The sequence below is a fragment of the Macaca fascicularis genome, chromosome 8, assembly GCF_037993035.2.
Source record: "Macaca fascicularis isolate 582-1 chromosome 8, T2T-MFA8v1.1".
Classification (NCBI taxonomy): domain Eukaryota; kingdom Metazoa; phylum Chordata; class Mammalia; order Primates; family Cercopithecidae; genus Macaca; species Macaca fascicularis.
Genome location: NC_088382.1, coordinates 73623545 through 73641165, shown reverse-complemented (window position 1 = coordinate 73641165; position 17621 = coordinate 73623545). Strand labels below are relative to the sequence as shown.

General features: G+C 36.5%; 1 long non-coding RNA gene across 2 annotated transcripts in view; it reads right to left on the bottom strand.

Annotated features, from left to right (window-relative positions):
• LOC123575210 (uncharacterized) overlaps nucleotides 1–3745 on the bottom strand; it is a 133889-nt gene extending 130144 nt beyond the window's left edge. For both annotated transcript variants that reach the window (XR_010577317.2, XR_012416452.1), the window contains exon 1: nucleotides 3659–3745. This is a non-coding gene — a long non-coding RNA (uncharacterized lncRNA). The remainder of the gene's footprint in view (nucleotides 1–3658) is intronic.
• Between the last annotated feature and the right edge of the window lie 13876 nt (nucleotides 3746–17621).

Genomic DNA, 17621 nt, shown 5'->3' with positions numbered 1-17621 from the left:
TCTGCATTATCAAGTTCAAAGAATTCCCTTTGTTTATCCATGTTTTTCCCATACTTCACCCTGTTTATCATCACTTGATATATATTTGCTTGCTTGTTCTCTACTTTCTGCCATTAGAACACTAGCTACAAGAGGGCAGGAACTTTGTTCTTCACCACTGAAAAATATGCCTATCTCATAGTGAGTGCCGAAGAGGTATTTGTTGAAATAAAGAATAAATGGCTTATAAATTTGTTTCATTTAAAGCTGTTTCAAGCATTTCTTACTAAAATAGTCGACAAAAATACACCCAACTATTTGTAAATAATATGTACATGAATGGTTATCCTGATATATGCTTTTACAGCTCCATACAAAATTAATAGTGCCCTGAACATAATCAACATTTAATCAATATTTGTGAAATGTATTAATAATAAGCTTCTTATTCAACCAATATGTATGCATGAGCATGTCTTGAGATGGCAGAAAAGCATCATTCCTCATTTTTGTCCAGAGAAATTAGTGTTCTTTGTGGAGATAAAATACTACAACCATATATTGCCTGATTACATATATTCATAATTTACCATAACAAGTACTACGGGAGTCTTGTGAAATACAATAACCTGAAATTGAGTTGTCATGCATGCATGTACATACTCACAAATATAATGCCGTAAATGTATAGGTGTGTTATGTGTGAATATGTGTATGTGCTTGTTAAATGGATCCTTGCCGTCTATTTGTTGAATAATTCATTAACATAGTCACATATGTGTATATAAAACAAGCTATAAAAATGTTTAGACATTGCGGAATAATATCATAAATGCTGGGGTAAATGCTATATGCCAAATGTCACTGGAATGAATTATGAGGGAAAAAGAACGCTGAAGATTGATCAAAATATTAGATAAACCACGTGAAATAAGCTTAAAAGAAGAAAGGTTGTCTATCATGTTTTTATTTACCATCCTATTAATGTAATTTTTTGCCATAGGTAAGAGAAAGAGAGAGTCAGAAGCAGAGAAACAGGGAGGAATGAAAAAGATTTCCTAAAAAAAATTCTTAATAGATTTGTATTGTCATTCAAAATGAAAACCTATGAGCATGCTCCCCTTAGCTATGGGTCTTTGGAAAATGGGAGACTAGAAACAGAGAGTGAGAAGTTCTGCTTACAGAGAGAACATGGCCAACCTCCCTCCCCGACACCCCCAGCACTTCAACTCCTGCCAGGCAGGAACTAGAATCTTTTGTAGAACACCATTATAGTATTAGAAAGTAACATAATCATGAAGGAGAGAAGAAAGGCTTGATGTACATCGCCTTGTGACTCTAAAAGGCCCCCTGTGCCGAATATTCGAATATCGCGGCAGCGCGGAGTCGAAGGAAAGGCCTGCCCAGCTCAACTGTCAGGCCTAAGAGCAGCTCCGAAGCTGGTGAGGAAAAACATTCCTCCCCCAAAAGGCTTTTATTTATTATACTTTTTAAAGGTAGTACAAGAGATAATGCAGCACATTTGTGTAATTTCATCCTGAAGCTTGACACTCTCAATCGCTAAGGGCTCTCAGATCTCACACGTGCATGTCTCAGTTCTCATCCCACCCGCTTCAGGAGAGACTCACGCTTCTCTTGTGAAATGTGCTTGAGAGGTTATCATGGGCATTGGCAGACAAGGGTAATATTGATAGATAATTCAGACCTATAAGTTTGCTTGGGCGCGCACACATACACAAACACACACACTCTCTATACACAAGCTTAGAAGCTTCTCATCTCCTTGCTCTGTTATCTCATGTAACTCCAATCCCACATCACCTTATCCTGGTCCCCTCATCTTCCTCTCGCCCCAACCCCCGCCCTGGAGAACAGATTTACATCTTCCAACTTGGTCTGTTACCTCCTTAGTAGGGAAACAGGAAAAATCCAATAAAATAATATTTAACATCCTGTTATGCACTGCCTCCCCCACAATATCTCCTTCCTCCACATACACACATAAACATGCACACACCCGAATTTTTGCCCCACCTTACAATGAAATTCTGGCTGTTTCCTAGGCCTTTGCAGATGCTAAGGCCCAGTACATCTGAAATCTACAAGCTGAGAGTAAAATAAATACTAGGTGTGCAAAGGAGCCAGAAGGAACCATTGCCTTTTCCCAGATCAGAGTCAGGGAGAACAAGCATGTAATTCCTTCCCCATAACAGGACTGTGAAAATTATTCCTAAAATGGGGAGATAGAAGAGGGGCAAGAAAAGGTTAAAGAAAAATGGACAACCATAAAAAGATTTATAATTTACTTTTGAAATAAATCAGCAAAGGGAGGCCCAATCTGCCATTTACTCGGAGGGCTCTGGGATTCCACATTGAATAATGTGCCATGGCCCATTTTGATCTGCACTGAAATTAACAATCAGTCCACCACTTTATGAAATATTATCTTTGTTAGCTTTACCACTAACAAAAATACTCTTCCAATTTTTCACATCCACACACTACATCTATTAAAGCAATCTGGGAAATTAGTTTGAGATAAACTGTACAGCAATTTTATTCATAGCTTCCCTGTATCTCACACTGTTAATCTGCATCACAGCTCACTAAATAGTGCCTAATGTTTATTGCATTTAACTGAATGTATACGATTCTGAGGGTACGCCAGGGACCGATTATCATAATTATACATGTTTCTATGGAAACCCACAAGTCTATCAGTTTTGATTCATTATATTGTTATACCTTCTAGCACTTTCTAATTATTAGGTGCCCATAAAAAGTCTCAGTCTTGCTGTTACTATAGAAATGAGCTATAGACAGGCCTCAATTGTTAACCCTTAAAGAACCAAAATATATAGACTCAGACAGCTGGTAAGCTATTCATGAAACTGAAATAGCTAATAATTTTACCTATTACTTAAATTTATAATTGATTTGCTGTTATTAATTTCTGAAACTCTTTCACTTAGACAACTCATGAATAATCACCTCAGATTTTATAAAATTGCCCTGACTTTGAGGTCCCCTGTCCTTGATATACACCCTCAGGTATGATAAAAGATACACAAAAACTCATGCAACACTGAATTAGTGAGCACAAAGTGCAAAATGAAAAGTCTTTCAGGACCGATTCTTTATTTCATAGATAAAGACACATTTGCTGGTGTAAACATAGAATTATATGTTAACTGATAAAACAGATAAATCTGAATATAATAGTGAGAACTCAAATGCACTGAGAGTCTTTAAATCAAGCATCTAAAATTGCTTCAGAGCAATATGGCTATTTAAGTATAATTTAATATTGCTGCTTAAATTGCAATTTGTAATTTAATATTTTCATTTTACTTTTTCTTCTACATTCACTAACAGAATCCTGTGAAAATTGAAAGGGACCAAGCAGTTTCATTGTCTCTCTAACCCTCCTGCTATTATAGTTTTCAATTAGAAGTGCCTTTTAATTTAGATCAGGAAAGCTCTCCTAAAGTGACAGCTCGCCCTTCACACTGCATATCTATTTATTTCGGAAGTCAACACACCATTCAATAACCTGAGAACAGCCCTGATTGCTATGCTAATAGTATTCAGAAATATGTCGACACCGATCGAAACAAGTAAACTAAGGCTAATTCATAAAGTGAATAATAAAAGGCAGAGGAAAGCCTTTCATACTTACTACTTCAGCTGGAATCTTAAGCTTACAAATTTAATTTTTTCTCCTCCCTTAGGGAAATGAACGCTATGTGATAACCAAACTGAAATTAGATTTTACCTAATATTACAGCCTAGCCTATTTGACGCGGCTTGTTTTATTATATAAAGCTGCAGTGGGAAGCAGCAGAGACAATGACCGTATATGTTAATGCCTGTGTGAGCTGAGAGATGCTTGCTCCAGCCGCAGCTTTCTTCAGCTCAAAGCTAAATGCATTTTGCTTTTCGAGGTTGGGGGAGGAGAGGGAAAGCCACAGAATTTTAAATGTATGCCCACATTAAAAAACAACAGCACATGTTAGGTAACCATTTTTTTCATATTACAAGCCCAAACCACCAACATCCATAGCAACTCCCCGCCAATTAGGAATAAATCAAATTGTATAAGCAACAAAAGATACAGACATTTGCATGTTTAAGTTCAAACTCTTTAAAAAAAAAAACAAAAAACAGAGAACGGATCAAAGCCTTTTGTTCACAGCTCTTGTATAGCTGTTAGCATTAGAGAAAGGTAGATTTACTACTAAATAGGAAATTTAAAGTAGATTAGGAGTAAATTGAGTTAGATACTTTTAAAAACCCATTCATCGGTACATGCATATATTATTGCATATATGTGTACAGTCTGGAAATTAAATATGTTTATTTCACATTAAAATTAGTATCCTCCCCATATTCAGACATTGGTTATTCAAAATAATTCAACTATATCTACATTTTTTTACTTAACTGTAAAAATTAAACTAAACTTCAACAATAAACATTGTATTTTTCACCTTGTTTATGCTTTCACTCCCATAATAATCAATTAGTTTTTCAACCCAATTCACCAACCTTTTTAAAAAATCTCTAGAGCCTATTCATATATTTATAACTAGGCAAATATATACATAGATTGATAAACTCTAACAAAATACTTAAGTATGCAGAAACTACACTAACATTTCTAGATGAGTAAAAGAACTGTATGAGGAGAATAATGCTACTAGGGCCAAAATTTCATACACTTGATAAATAAGCCTTAAAAGTGACAATAAAAGATTCTGAAAGCAAGCGGAACCTGGCGTGTGCTTTTAGAGAATACCTAAAGATCACTGTTAGGTTAGTGAATCCTCGGGGATTTGTATGGGGGTCATATGTTAGGGTCATGAGGGTGATTAGGCAAAGAAAGCAGAGAAAGTACGGCGTTCAAGCAGCAGGCATACTACCACCTGGGATTTCATTTATTTCCTAGAGATAGAGTCAAGTTAGGTCCCTGCATGGCAAAACTATGAATTAATTATATTCTGTCCCCACCCAGTGAGCATTAAGTGCTCAAATTCTCTTTTTGGGTGGTGGGGGAAAAATGACTTATCATTCACGGTTGGATGTTAAAATCCCAGAGGAGAGAACCAATAAAAGCAGCTCGTAGTGACAAAAATCCAGTAGCTGTACCATGACTATCCATCAAACTGAAATGTTTTAGGATTCATATTTATTTGCACCACTTTGCCACTGAGGAAAATGTCTAGTCAACTAGAGAACGTCTAAATTCTTGCTTTTTGATTCTTATAGGAAAGGTGAAAAGACATCAGTGAGTTGCGATTTCCATCAGCAGCGAACGAGTTCCGTTGAGAAGGCTGGTCAGTGGCACAGGCGGCTCACAAACCCACACGGCAGGCCTTGGGCATGGTTGCTAACCCCACGGGTCATTTCTCCAGACCACTGCTGGCCAGGCCCTGGACAGAGGGGCCAGTCCAGGCTACCCCTCCTTGAGTGTCAAGGGTGAAGTGAGAAGATAACGTTGTCTCTGAGGTTTGTTATTCAGGGACCCTTGGGCAATGAGTCCTTTTCCAGTTTAATTACTGGAAATCGGGAAAGGAGATAGACGGCTTTCTTCCCCGTTAGGAAATAGCCTAATGGTCACAGAGTAGAGTCAGATAAAAGAAAATGGATTCTGCACCAACTGAAGGAGGGCATTCTGAGGAGAAAAGTACAGGAAGAGAAAAAAGAGAAGACTCAGCTTAGCAGCAGCCACAAACAACAACAACAACAAAAAACTCAACCTACTTGATTCCTTCTAATCCCCTTCTTTGCTGATTTTCTTCCTTGTACATTTAACATAGGCAAATGTGTGCCTTTTAACTGTCAATTCCCATGTCTATATAAGCACTATGATTCGGGGCAGAACTGGGCTGCAAAAATTAAGACGATAAAAGAGCTTCTCCCGTAGTAGATAAAATATGATTACTATACAAGAAGAGATCAAAGCACTTTAATGCGTTTATTTTTCACAGCCCCTGTGTGTCATTTCATTAAGGTACTGTAATGCTTAAGCTTGAGTAACACAAAAATTCAGGCACCTTAGTTTTTCCTATTTACACACATAAAGAAAGAATATAGTTCTCTCTCTCTCTCTCTCTCTCTCTCTCTCTCTCTCTCTCTCTCACTGTATCAGTGCATGAGCAAAGCATTCATTATTATTCACTCTGAAAAATAGTCATTTAAGGAGGCTAATTAGCAATACTTACAATTTATTTTAGTTTTTATGCTACTTGGAGTTTAAAAACAAAAAATAGCCATTATACACAAATGTTTGTTTATGTCTTGCTGATAGGAAGAATTCCTTGGATAGTCCACTTACAGCATATATGGCACACATGTGTTCCCTTCTGTTCCAGGGATAGTGCATGGGTACCCAACCGTTAAAGAGACAAGGTGTATTGATCGATAGATTAAGGAGTTTGAATATTATTCCATTATTCTATTGTTAATAGGAAGTCATTAACAATATTTTTATTGGGAGATGTAGATTACACTTTGAGGAAAAATAACTTGGAAGTCATGTGCCAGGGCCTAAAATGAGGGAAGTCTTTGGCTAAGAAACTAGTTAGAGACTATTACACTACTACAGGCAGGAGGTTTATATCACATTGTTCACAGTGAAAGGAAAAAAGAAATGAGCATAATGAAAGATAAATAAATTGAACACAGTTTGTGAGGAGAGATGATGGGTCTAACTAAACAAGGCAAAGTCATAAATGGAATGAGGCGGCATTCTGGAAATGTGTTTTAGGGGTAAGAGAACTAGGTTGACTTTCAACACATTGTTTGAGATGATAGTAAAAGCCCGCAGGTAGTAAGACTGAAGATCCAAAAACTATCTTGAGAGAAATCATTAATTTTTATTCTCATGGTCATACATGTAGTTATTGTTTTGTTTTTCAGATGAGCAAATAAGTGAATGGATATGAATGAATGAAAAGGACTGAACTGTAGACATGCTATGATATTTGACACCACAAGAATGAATAAATTCTATAAGAAAATGTGAAAAGAGAAAAATGTGTAAATAAGAATTGAATCTTAAGATTTTCATCCATCTATGGCAAGGGAAGGAGTAAAATAAGGAAAAAAAAAGGAAATGGGAGTAGTCACAAAAATCAAAGGAGAACAAAGACAATGGGATGTCAAAGAAAGATAGAAATTGAATATAGCCTAAGATGGGTATCAAAGCTGAAAGAAGTTCTGGTGGCATTAAGAGAGAGAGAGAGAGACAGAGAGAGAGAGAGAGAGAGAGAGAGAGAGAGAGAGAGAGTGTCTGCGTGTCTATGTGTAAAATAAAACAAAAATGATGCACATTTAAAAGAATAAGGGACAACACTGGCAAAAGACAGATGAAATGTTCTACTGTGAGAAGCATTAGTTGATGCAGCAAACACCAGAGGAGAGGGATAAGGATGGGAAGTCGGGAGTGTCCCAGAAGGACTTTAGACCTGGAAATGGGGAACTTCTTCTTCTGAAAAGGAAAGAAGAGAAAATAGATGATGATCCAGATATATTTTGAGGTTTGAAGAGGGTATATACCCAAATATATAAGTAGGGAAGAAGAAGAAATGCATGCCAGATGGTTTCAAACTAGGGGGAAAAAATGGGTGGATAAAGCAGACTTTAAAGAACCAACTAAACGAGGCCAAAAGGGGAAATTAGGATTGAAAAGTGAAGTGGCAGGGACCTAATATTGCTCATGTGAACAATAGTCGCCAGGATTTTTACTCCTTAGTTAAGCTTTCGTCTACAAACCATGGAAGACTGTCAAATAGAAACAGTGAAGCAAACAGAACTGTCAGCCAAAAAAAAAAAAAAAAAAAGGAACATCTTAAAACTCAATTCAAAATATATTTCTTGAGTGTTGATTGCATGCCAGGCACTATATGAGCTATTAGCAAGGAAATTTTAATGGACTTCTAGAACCTGGAAGGGTACAAAAAAATGAAATTTTAAAACATTTGTGCTAATTTCTTAAAACTATAAAAATGAACACACTCTAAAAAGGATGACTCAAGATGGCATGCGCCTGACCTCAGATGATCCCTTTATTTTTTCTGTATTAGCTTTTTGATAGAATTCTACATTTCCAGCAAAGAAAAAAGGAGAAAAAGAAAATTTTAAAGTGGAGGATCAGATAAATTAAGATTCTACTACTAATAATGCTATTGTGTCACCAAAAGCCAGACAGATATTGTGTGGGCCTATTACCGGCCTATTTCCTTCTTTCACTAACCCCAGTGGCTGTAGGCTTCCTTATGGCCTGCAACAAAGCATCAACAGGGAACACACTGAAATGCTATTCTACAATAGTTAACACATATAAAATGCCCACTGCATTATGAACAGTTTCAGGTCATCTCATTTAATCTATTATATCAGTAATTCCCAAGACAGATATTACTATCAACTCCATGTTTTACATTTATTTTATTTTATTATTTTTTTGAGACACAGTCTGGCTCTGTTGCCCAGGCTGCAGTCCAGTGGCATGAGCTTGGCTCACTGCAACCTCCACCTCCCAGTTTCAAGAGATTCTTATGCTTCAACCTCCCAAATAGCTGGGATTACACATGTGTGCTACTATGCCTGGGTTTTTTTTTTTGTTGTGTTTTTTTTTGTTTGTTTGTTTTGTATTTTTAGTAGAGATGGGGTTTCTCCATGTTGTCCACGCTGGTCTTGAACTGAGGTAAGAAAGGCTATATAACTCACTAAGATGACTAAACCAGTAAGTGCTCAAGCACAGATTCAAACATAGCTTCATCTTGTTCCAAAACCTGTAATTTTTCTCCCTAAACTAGTGACACCCAATCTTGGTTGCATATTAGAATAATGTAGAGAAGTTTCAAAACGTATCAATGCCTGGGCCTCATCACAGACCAATTAAACCAGAATGTGTGTACATGTGGAGCTGGCATCTGTATGTTTAATAATCTTCCTAAGTGATCCTAATATGTAGTTATGACTGAGTTTCACCTTCTTACACCAAGCTCCTATATTTCGGTCCTCTTTTCTTCCCTCTGTTTTTATCTGACTTCCTCAAAGTCAGTCTGTTTCTTTCTTTCTTTTTTTTTTTTTTTTTTTTTTTTTTTTTTAACCAACTTGTTTTCTCTAGACAAGAAGAGCAAAAACTGTTTCTTAGGGATCTTACATTTTTAAATTCCTGATTTTCTTATCCATAATTATCCATTTTAGCTGAGAGTTTATAATTCTGTGATCAGTATTTATAAAATATCTTTTATTTTAAATCTAAGTTGAGTTATATATATATATGTTTATTATAAACATTATATTCATTATTCTTAGAAAACACTGATAATATACCCACTATTTTTTAAGCACTGTTCTGGAAGCTAAAGATATGGTGGGGGAAAGGTAACACAGGTTATCAAAAAGTCAGGATTTCATGTGTCTGTTGGCTGTATGCATGTCTTCTTTTGAGAAATGTCTGTTCATATTCTTTGCCCACTTTTTGATGGGGTTGGTTGTTTTTTTCTTGTAAATTTGTTTGAGTTCTTTGTGGGTTCTGGATATTAGCCCTTTGTCAGATGAGTAGATTGCAAAAATTTTCTCCCATTCTGTAGGTTGCCTGTTCACTCTGATGGTAGTTTATTTTGCTGTGCAGAAGCTCTTTAGTTTAATTAGATCCCATTTGTCAATTTTGGCTTTTGCTGCCATTGCTTTTGGTGTTTTAGACATGAAGTCCTTGCCCATGCCTATGTCCTGAATGGTATTACCTAGGTTTTCTTCTAGGGTTTTTATGGTATTAGGTCTAACATTTAAGTCTCTAATCCATCTTGAATTAATTTTTGTATAAGGAGTAAGGAAAGGATCCAGTTTCAGCTTTCTACTTATGGCTAGCCAATTTTCCCAGCACCATTTATTAAATAGGGAATCCTTTCCCCATTTCTTGTTTTTCTCATGTCTGTCAAAGATCAGATGGCTGTAGATGTATGGTATTATTTCTGAGGACTCTGTTCTGTCCCATTGGTCTATATCTCTGTTTTGGTACCAGTACCATGCTGTTTTGGTTACTGTAGCCTTGTAGTATAGTTTGAAGTCAGGTAGCATGTTGCCTCCAGCTTTGTTCCTTTTGGTTAGGATTGTCTTGGCAATGCGGGCTCTTTTTTGGTTCCATATGAACTTTAAAGCAGTTTTTTCCAATTCTGTGAAGAAAGTCATTGGTAGCTTAATGGGGATGGCACTGAATCTATAAATTACCTTGGGCAGTATGGCCATTTTCACGATATTGATTCTTCCTATCCATGAGCATGGTATGTTCTTCCATTTGTTTGTGTTCTCTCTTATTTCACTGAGCAGTGGTTTGTAGTTCTCCTTGAAGACCTCCTTTACATCCCTTGTAAGTTGGATTCCTAGGTATTTTATTCTCTTTGAAGCTATTGTGAATGGGAGTTCATTCATGATCGGACTCTCTGTCTGTAACTGGTGTATAAGAATACTTGTGATTTTTGCACATTGATTTTGTATCCTGAGACTTTGCTGAAGTTGCTTATCAGCTTAAGGAGATTTTGGGCTGAGACAATGGGGTTTTCTAAATATACAATCATGTCATCTGCAGACAGGGACAATTTGGCTTCTTCTTTTCCTAACTGAATACTCTTTCTTTCTTTCTCTTGCCTGATTGCCCTAGCCAGAACTTCCAACACTATGTTGAATAGGAGTGTTGAGAGAGGGCATCCCTGTCTTGTGCCCATTTTCAAAGGGAATACTTCCAGTTTTTGCCCATTCAGTATGATATTGGCTGTGCGTTTGTCATAAATAGCTCTTATTATTTTGAGATACATTCCATCAATGTCAAATTTATTGAGAGTTTTTAGCATGAAGGGCTGTTAAATTTTGTCAAAGGCCTTTTCTGCATCTATTGAGATAATCATGTGGATTTTGTTTTTGGTTCTATTTATATGCTGGATTACGTTTATTGATTTGCGTATGTTGAACCAGCCTTGCATCCCAGGGATGAAGCTCACTTGATCACGTTGGATAAGCTTTTTGATGTGCTGCTGGATTCTGTTTGTCTGTATTTTATTGAGGAATTTTGCATTGATGTTCATCAGGGATATTGCTCTAAAATTCTCTTTTTTGTGTGTGTCTCTGCTAGGCTTTGGCTTCAGAATGATGTTGGCCTTATAAAATGAGTTAGGGAGGATTCCCTCTTTTTCTATTGATTGGAATAGTTTCAGAAGGAATGGTACCAACTCCTCCTTGTACCTCTGGTAGAATTCGGCTTTGAATTCATCTGGTCCTGGACTTTTTTTGGTTGATAGGCTATTGATTATTGCCTCAATTTCAGAGCCTGCTATTGGTCTATTCAGGGATTCAACTTCTTCCTGGTTTAGTCTTTGGAGAGTGTAAGGGTCCAGGAAATTATCCATTTCTTCTAGATTTTCTAGTTTATTTGCATAGAGGTGTTTATAGTATTCTCTGATGGTAGTTTGTATTTCTGTGGGGTTGGTGGTGATATCCCCTTTATCATTTTTTATTGCGTCTATTTGATTCTTCTCTCTTTTCTTCTTTATTAGTCTTGCTAGTGGTCTATCAATTTTGTGGATCTTTTCAAAAAAACCAACTCCTGGATTCATTGATTTTTTGGAGGGTTTTTTGTGTCTCTATCTCCTCAGTTCTGCTCTGATCTTAGTTATTTCTAGCCTTCTGCTAGCTTTGGAATGTGTTTGCTCTTGCTTCTCTAGGTCTTCTAGTTGTGATGTTAGAGTGTCAATTTTAGAACTTTCCAGCTTTCTCTTGTGGGCATTTAGTGCTATCAATTTCCCTCTACATGCTGCTTTAAATGTGTCCCAGAGATTCTGGTATGTTGTATCTTTATTCTCACTGGTTTCAAAGAATATCTTTATTTCTGCCTTCATTTTGTTATGTACCCAGTAGTCATTCAGGAGCAGGTTGTTCAGTTTCCATGTAGTTGAGTGGTTTCGATTGAGTTTCTTAGTCCTGAGTTCTAGTTTGATTGCAAAGTGGTCTGAGAGACAGTTTGTTATAATTTCTGTTCTTGTACATTTGCTGAGGAGTGCTTTACTTCCAATTATGTGGTCAATTTTGGAATAAGTGCGATGTGGTGCTGAGAAGAATGTATATTCTGTTGATTTGGGGTGGAGAGTTCTGTAGATGTCTATTAGGTCTGCTTGGTGTAGAGATTAGTTCAACTCCTGGATATCCTTGTTAAGTTTCTGTCTCGTTGATCTGTCTAATGTTGAAAGTGGGGTGTTGAAGTCTCCCATTATTATTGTATGGGAGTCTAAATCTCTTTGTAGGTCTCTAAGGACTTGCTTTATGAATCTGGGTGCTCCTGTATTGGGTGCATATATATTTAGGATAGTTAGCTCTTCCTGTTGAATTGATCCCTTTACCATTATGTAATGGCCTTCTTTGTCTCTTTTGATCTTTGATGGTTTAAAATCTGTTTTATCAGAGAGTCGTATTGCAACCCCTGAATGCTTGTCATCACTGGCCATCAGAGAAATGCAAATCAAAACCACAATAAGATACCATCTCAAACCAGTTAGAATGGCAATTCATTAAAAGTCAGGAAACAACAGGTGCTGGAGAAGATGTGGAGAAATAGAAACACTTTTACACTGTTGGTGGGATTATAAACTAATTCAACTATTATGGAAAACAATATGGCAATTCCTCAAGGATCTAGAACTAGAGGTACCATATGACCCAGCCATCCCATTACTGGGTGTATACCCAAAGGATTATAAATCATGCTGCTATAAAGACACATGCACACGTATGTTCATTGTGGCACTATTCACAATAGCAAAGACTTGGAATCAACCCAAATGTCCATCAGTGACAGACTGGATTAAGAAAATGTGGCATATATACAGCATGGAATACTATGCAGTCATAAAAAAGGATGAGTTTGGGTCCTTTGTAGGGACATGGATGCAGCTGGAAACTATCATTCTCAGCAAACTATCACAAGAACAGAAAACCAAACACTGCATGTTCTCACTCATAGGTGGGAATTGAACAATGAGATCACTTGGACTTGGAATGGGGACGGGGGAGGGGGGAGGGATTTCACTGGGAGTTATACCTGATATAAATGACGAGTTGATGGGTGCTGACGAGTTGATGGGTGCAGCACACCAACATGGCACAAGTATACATATGTAACAGACCTGCACGTTATGCACATGTACCCTAGAACTTAAAGTATAATAATAATTTTAAAAAATGTAAAAAAAAAAAAGTCAGGGTTTCAATTCACCCTTTTAAGCCTAGATTCAGTCCTCTTTCTACTCCCTTACACTGATACAAAGTATATTTATGAACCTAAAATTGCTACAGGAAGGTTTCTATAATCCTGAGGTTGCCTAGGCAAACATGAAGTACATACAGTAAGTATTTTGTGATTTTAAGGGCACAATAAGACACCATTTAATCCAAAACATTTTCCTACTTATCTGTCTGTTCTAATTTTCTTCCAATATAAAACCTGAAATTCCCACTACTGTTTTAAAATAGACATCAAACATAGAATGATGATGCTTTGGCAGGAATTACTATCACCAGTTACAGAATGCCTATTAAGAGGAGCTTAAGTAAATCAGCTTTTTCCTACCAAGAAGTCTAAAGACGGGTGGCCATTGACATTGGTTCAGTGACTCACAGATAGCAGAGCCAGTATCTCTATAATTCTCACGAACCGTGATAAAATGGCTGCTGCATCATCATCACTTACATCTGCATCCAAGGCAAGATAAAAGAAAAACAAGTGTCCAGCTGTGTTAAGAAAGAAAAATCTACCCTGAAACTCTAGTTTACTTCTGCTTGTATCAAATTTAAACTGTGCTACATGGTCATCCCTAGCTACAAGAGAGACTTAGAAATTGTGTTTTTAGCTTTTGTTGCATCTTTAGAATTAAGCATAGGAGAATAAGTTCATAATGGTTGTTTGGTTAGACAACTTATAGGCTCAAAGTCACACAGTTTTTAGAACCCATGTTCAAAATGTACTGTACTTGTGAGGAGAGGTGAACCCTAAGGGTTTATAGCCTTACCCTGTCTGTTTGGATCAGTTTATTAAACAAGCTGAATGTTTTTTGGAAAGCACAGAGCTTCCCAATGAAGGAAACCAGGAGTTTTTAGGCAAAATGTCAAAGGTCAATGGTAGCTCTATGTACTGGAAGCACCAAAAAAGTTTGAGTATTTCTGTTCTTATGATGGGGAGTAAGGGAAGCAGCTGCTCAAAAATAAAGAGCTCCAAAGAAAACGGCTGCCACTAGATGGTGGAAACATGAGGACACAGTTTGGATGGAAGTTTTCCCTCTCTCCATGAAAAACCACTTCTAATATGGCAAAAATCACTTTATCTTGTAATGATTTTATTGAGATAATTTAAATACCATACAATTCACATATTTAAAGTGTACATTTCAATGATTTTTTAGCATATTCATGGACATGTGCAAACATTTCCACAGCCAATTTTGGAACATTGTCATCATCTCAAAAGGAAGCACTGTACCCTCGAGCTATTGCCTTTATATCCCCCCCAACCTATCTTAAGGTGGGGGGGATATAAAGTCCTAAACAACCACCAATCTACTTTCTATCTCTATAAATTTACCTATTCTGGACATGTCATATAAAGGAAGTCATACAATATGTGGCCTTTTGGGTCTAACTTCCTTCATTTGGTACAATGTTTTCAAGGTTCATCCACGTGATAATACACATTATTACTTCATTTCTTTATATGTTTGAATAATATTCCATTATATGAATACCCTACACTTTGTTTATCTGTTCATTAGTTGACAGACATTTGGGTTCTTTCTGCCTTTTGGCTGTTGTGAATAATGCTGCCATAAACATTTGCATACAAGTTTTTGTGTGGACATATGTTTTTATTTCTCTTGAAATATATCTAGGAATATAATTTATAGGTCATATGGTAATCTTATGTTAACCATTCAAGGAATTGTCAGAGTGTTTTCTACAGTGGCTGTACCATTTTACATTTTCATAGCCGTGTATAAGAGTTCTGATTTCTCTGCATTCTCGCCAACACTTGTTATCTGACTTTTTTATTCCACCCAACCTACTGGGTGTAAAATGATATCTCACTGTGGTTTTCATTTGCATATTTCTGTTTACTAATGCTGTCAAGTATCTTTTCATGTGTTTGTTGGTCATTTTTACATATTCTTTGAATAAATATCTGTTCAAATCCTTTGTCCGTTATTATTTGGGTTATTTGTCTTTTTATTAGTAACTTGTAAGTGTTCTTTGCATATTATAATTACAAGTCTCTTATTAGATATATGATTTAAAAATATTTTTACCCATTCTTTGGATTGTCTTTTCACTTTATTTCTAGCTTCCTTTGAAGTACAAACATTTTTCAATTTTATTGATGTTCATTTTATCTATTGTTTTTATTTTGTTGTTCACACTTTTGGTGTCATATCCAAAAAAAGCATTGCCAAATCTAAATAAACCACCACAAATAAACCACTGTCTTTTATTCTGTGACAGTTTTATGATTTTAGCTCTTACATTTAGATTTTTTATTTATTTTGAATTAACTTTTGTATATGGTGTGAGGTAAGGGTCTTTTATTTTCATGTGCCTATCCATTTGTTAAAAACACTACTTTTTGCTCATTGAATGGCCTTGCTACCCTTCTTGAAAATGAATTGAGTATAAATATGTCAGTTTATTTCTAAACTCACAATTCTATTTCATCATTCTTTATGTCTGTCATTGTGCCAGTTCCACATTGTCTTGATTACTATTGCTTTGTACTTAAGTCTTGAAATCAGAAAGTATGAGTTCTCCAGTATGAGTTTTTCAGACAATCTTTTTCAAGATTGTGTCACCATTTTGAGTTCCTTGCAATTACATATGAGTTTTATAATTGGTCTTCCAATTTCTATAAGAAAGACAGCTGGGATTCTGATAACCATTGCCTTGTATCTGTATGTCAATTTGGAGAGCATTGCTATCTTAAAAATATTAAATCTTCTGATCCATAAACTGCTTTTAATATTGCAAAATACATTTTTACTGTCTCTTTGCTTTATTTAACCCATTTTCACTTTATTAGTCATGTGTGAAAGAGGAGTATAATAGGGAAATAGAGAGTTTAAGTATAGTGGTATGGAGAACAGAACCCTAGTTTAAAAAATCAGAACATGGTGCCTGTGAGTAAATTCAAGTAGAATAGTTCCCTGTAAGATCAATCCTTTTTAGTTGTTTTGGGAGAAATCCTCAAGGCCCCATTCCAATGCCTCATTTGGGGTCATCTCTTTTTTCCACATGCTGCATCCCCTGGACTCCCTTCCTTTTTACTACTGTCACTGCCATGGCAATGGTTCACATAGGCTGGAAGAGAGATGAGGCCTCTCTGGAGCCATCATTAGTGGTACTCTGGCCAGCAGGGGGTGCCAAGAAGGGCAGTCACTCCCATCTTCTATTTGTGACTATTCACCCCCCCCACACACCCACAACCCCCATTCCCAGGTGAAAGCCTGGATATGATAACATGATAATACACATTATTAATTCATTTCTTTATATGTTTGAATAATATTCCATTATATGAACACCCTACACTTTGTTTATCTGTTTACTTGTATGCAAATGCCATAAACATTTGCATAAAAGCTTTTGTGTGGACATATGTTTTTATTTCTCTTGAGAATATATCTATGAATGTAAACCTGAAACTGACTGAGAGGTGGCCTGTGTGCTGTTGCAAGAAGGAGACCATGAGCTCTCTGGAGAGGTTTGCATGAATTTGTGAGGATTTTGCTAGGAATTCATGTCAGAACATGATTTATAAGTGATTACCTTGTAGATAGCAAAACTTCTTATTTTCACTATACAATAATTAATTTTTACATTTTCTGAACTGAAAAGATCCACACATTAGCTTCTCCCCTCCTGCTGCACGGTGCATTGAACGTCCTAGGGAGGTAATAAATGTTTATCAAGATGAGTTTCAATGCCTTGTCTCTAGATGCTGAAGCAAGCTCTGTTTCCATTCAGGGTACATCAGTGGATCACTGCCCCCGCTCCCCATTCCTTTCCTAGTACAATAGTATGAATTTCAAGAGGACATGGGGTGTATATTTGAGCATTCTATTTCATGTATGCACCAGAATATTTACTTTATACACATGGGCAGACAAGCAGCTATTAATTAAAATGTGATACCAAATACACTATAGAAGAACTGTGGGGACAAGGCAGTGGCCTCTTGTTACTCTCTTAGAATAACACTGGGTGGCTAGTCATGGATTTATAGTTCTGGATTTATGTTATATGGAATAATTTACACATCTCTGGCTTGTGATCATGAAATCTCCTAATCTTTGATGCCTATGACTGGCAGTTTTTACCTTTGCAAATTATTTGGTATGCAACCAATGCTGCCTGATACACATGGTGACTAAATATTTATCAAATATTCAGACACTTACTCAGCGGATTAATTATTAAACAAGCTTTCACTGAACTATCTTTCTTTTTGCTATGGCAAATTCTCTGTTGCTCAGTTGACATATGTTCTGAGGAGGCAGGGAAATAGCCAACTCAGCAAATTTTATTACTTTCAAGGTTATGCATTT